Source organism: Phyllostomus discolor, chromosome 2 (assembly GCF_004126475.2).
Source record: "Phyllostomus discolor isolate MPI-MPIP mPhyDis1 chromosome 2, mPhyDis1.pri.v3, whole genome shotgun sequence".
Taxonomy (NCBI): Eukaryota; Metazoa; Chordata; class Mammalia; order Chiroptera; family Phyllostomidae; genus Phyllostomus; species Phyllostomus discolor.
This window is the reverse complement of record NC_040904.2, coordinates 191,257,153-191,260,954: the sequence shown is the minus strand read 5'-3', so window position 1 is coordinate 191,260,954 and position 3,802 is coordinate 191,257,153. Positions and strand designations below refer to the sequence as shown.

The 3,802-nt window shown below is 35.5% G+C and overlaps 1 pseudogene; it reads right to left on the bottom strand.

Annotated features, from left to right (window-relative positions):
- Positions 1–1,658: 1,658 nt before the first annotated feature.
- LOC114513839 lies at positions 1,659–2,554 on the bottom strand (annotated as a pseudogene).
- Positions 2,555–3,802: the final 1,248 nt, after the last annotated feature.

Sequence of the window (3,802 nt, the reverse complement as noted above, 5' to 3'; positions counted from 1 at the left end):
CCCAGTCTTAGGCAGGGATTGGAACTGACCATGTGCAGTTTTATTTAGAAGCATTTGCAGGATGAAGAAACAAACCCAGGAAACCTAAGCCATCTGCAGATTTTGTCATGGGCTTTGTTGTCATTGGCTTTCCAGCACTAGTACAGTTTATTCATCCACTGGTTTAGTCTTTAGAATATCATTTCATGAACTATTTCATAGGCTGGCTTTTATGTCCTGAGGAGTCAGCAGGAAACAGGGTGGACATCATCCCACATTATGATGCTTACCTTCTACTGAGGCAGAGAGATGATTAAAACAATGAAAAATTCACATGTGGGAAAGATTTTTTTTTAAAGATTTTATTTATTTATTTTTAGAGAGGGAAGGGAGGGAGATAGAGAGAGAGAGAGAGACATCATGTTTCGGTTGCTGGGGGTTATGGTCTGCAACCCAGGCATGTACCCTGGCTGGGAATCAAACCTGCGACACTGGAAAGATTTATTTTAAAGTATAGATAATGTTGTTAAAATTTCTTGATACTCATAATAATACAGATATGTAAATTCAGTTGTTGAAGAAAATTATACATTTTTTCATATAACAGACATTGCTACCAAATTTTTGTCAACACTCTCCCTGTTTTATAATTTTCCATAAGATTTGACTAAAAACAGATCTTGAAGACATTTTTACAATTACAACATATACATTATATGTAACAATTTTAATATATCCAGAAAGGTCACTAACTTAAATTCCATGATTTTTTCTATTATATTCCAAGCATATTTTTAAGTAGGGAAGACTTGAATCTACCCGTCAAGTTTAAAAAGAATTTTTAGGTCATGAGATGTAGAAGACCACTGCGACTTCAGAGACCTGAAGGTGGTTTAGGTATAAAATGAAGAAACTGACATCAGTCTTCAACTTCAAAAAAGGTCTCTGAGCTCAAACACTATAACAAGTGGCTTCGCTACCTGCATGTGGAGCCACAGCAGCAGTAAAGCGTCATGACAGCTTTGGTTTCTTCTTCATCCCTATTGTAGAAATTTTTTCTAAGTTTTCACCTGCTTGTATGAAATCTAATCATCTCTAGTACTGTTTACTGTTCACATATACAAGATATATTCTAATATCTGCATTACTCCTTGATTGCATTCTGTATATCTTTTTTAACAGTACTGATTGCTATTAACCAAGAAGTAAGAATTCATGATGGAATAATATCGATCCCAACCATCCATCCTCATTGTGTGATTTAGAATGAATACTTTTACCATCCAAAAGATTGGAGGTTCTAATAAAAAAAAACAAAGATACTGTGGGGCCTATGTGTAGTATTTATTACAAGAGAAAATAAGAAAATAATTGAAAGATGAAAACATAGAATATGTATGTGAAATATGCATGGCTTCATATTAAGAACAATTTCTTACATTATTTTGAAAAATAAAATTACATGAAACAATATTATAATTTTATAATCTTTCTTGTATTTTTCACAAACATGCACAAATATGAATTTTTGTGATAAGCTGAGGTAAAAGTTTGTTTAGGAATATCTTACCCAAGTCTGTGCACATTAACAAATGTAGAGGGAACCACAAAATATTATACTACTTCAGTTCATTTTCTGCCAGAAGGCACATGGTTGATCACTTATTTTCTTTCACCCACTACTTCAGCTGTGACAGAAATGACAGAATGGCCTGTCTTAACTTCTTATTCCCCCAAATCAGGACACATGAGTGGATTGAACAACACAGGAGTTCAAGCACCTGACAAAACATGGCAACTGAATTGTTCTGCAGAGTATTAGAATTCCAAATTGAGGTGATCCGAGCCAGGAAGTAAATGAAAAAGAACAACAGAAAGGAGAAGACAGTTTGCATGGCTCTTACATGGACCTTGGTGCTGGCATCTTGGGATCCTTTGCCACTGAGCTGCATCTTCTTAAGATGTTTCCACAGGGAAAAGAGTAACAGCAGTAAAGTCGTCAGGGACATGGTAAAGGGTATGACGAGCACAGTCGTGAATACAGTCATACCTGAGAGGTGTAAAATGTGCTGCAAGTGGTCACCCAAGTGATATTTCCTTTATTATTATTCATCTTCATTTTAAATTTTAGGCTCATGTCTGCAAGGTAACTAAGCAAGAAGACCAAAGAGCCCAACAGTACCATGAGAACCACTCTTTTAGCTTTCCATTTTAGGTGAAGAAAGAAAAAGCTGGAGAAACTGGCTATCTTGAGCAAGTAAAATATGCTGAGGCTAACAGCAAGCCAGAGGCCAAAATGGTTGCTTACTAGCCAGGTAGTATAAACAATAATTCTTACTTCTAAATTATAGAAACCTGGATTAAACACAGTTGCATACCAATTTAATAATATTACCCAGAGCAAACCAATCCTGGAGACAGCCAGGGCAGTGAGAATTCCATCAGCACAGGAGAGCTTTTTCCCCTTGACCCAGTCAATGCCATTCACCAGGGCTATGAAGATGTTGGCAAAATTTCCTAAAACAAATTCTGCTATTGCTAGGACAGAAAGAATGCTCAGTAATAAACTCCTCATGTCTAGAAAAATACAGGCCACATCTGATATCACTGGTTGCGATTCCTTTAATATTCTGACCTTAATTTCTAGTTGCAGCTGATCTTGAATGGGTATAAAACTCTTATTTTTTTTTAGTATGTGACCAATGTCAAGCATGAAAGTACCCACATATGGTAATGAAAGAGCTCAGTGTTATTTTATGAAAAACATTGTTATGCCCCACACAGCTCAAATGAACTCCTATTCAAATAGTTTATGCCCTACCTGTAGCCTGAAATATTCCATAGCTGATGTATTGTGGAAGATGAATTCTCATTTGCTATCATGCAAATATAGACATGTTCTCTTTAACCATTATGGAATTTTCTTTGTTTAATCTCCCCATAATTTGCATTCATCAACTTTGTTCTTAGTGATACTTAACATCCTAGTACACTGAATATAGTAAATGCTAAACTGTTCGATATAGCTTGGTCATTGTTAGGATCATCACCACCATGGCATTTTTAACCTTTTCTGAATTTATTGGGGTGACATTCATTAATATAATAGATAGGCCTCAAATGTACAATTCTATAACATATCATTTGCATATTGCATTGTGTGTTCACCACCCAAAGTCATGTCTCCTTCCATCACCATTTATCCCGCCTTTTGTTTTTTTGTTTTTAATGTCAGATTTATGAAGAAAGAATTCTGGCTTTTTCTATTAAAGGGTCCAGGTTTTCTCGAGTATCTCAGCAAGGCCAATGCTTACTAAGTTCTGGTTGCTGATAACTAAATTTTAAGTGTAATTTTGTTGTTTGTACAGGCATAAGTTAACAAACATGGGCATACACCTACCTTATGGATGGAAGGAACTGTTGTCCCATAAGTTTCAAAATGGAAAATGAGTCTGAATATGGTCCTCTAAGTTTAAGTCCATCTTATTTCATTATTTCACTTCCCACTTAGGGCACATGGCTGGGTTGTGGGCCATGTCTGGGTGGGGAGCGTGTGAGAGGTACTGCTTTGTTATCGCACAATGATGTTTCTCTCTGTCTCCTGCCCCTCTCCTCTCTCTAAAAATAAGTAAATAATGTCTTTAAAATAGAAATTTATGAAAAAAGTACATTTTGTTTCCATTGGAAAATCTAGACTTCTCTGTATACTTAAAATTCATTTTTATTTTCTCTGTTCAACTCACTTCTGACTACTGAATATATATTTTTATATAATTTCATTATATCATTTTCTATTACCATTTAGTATCCTTATACCCCTCTC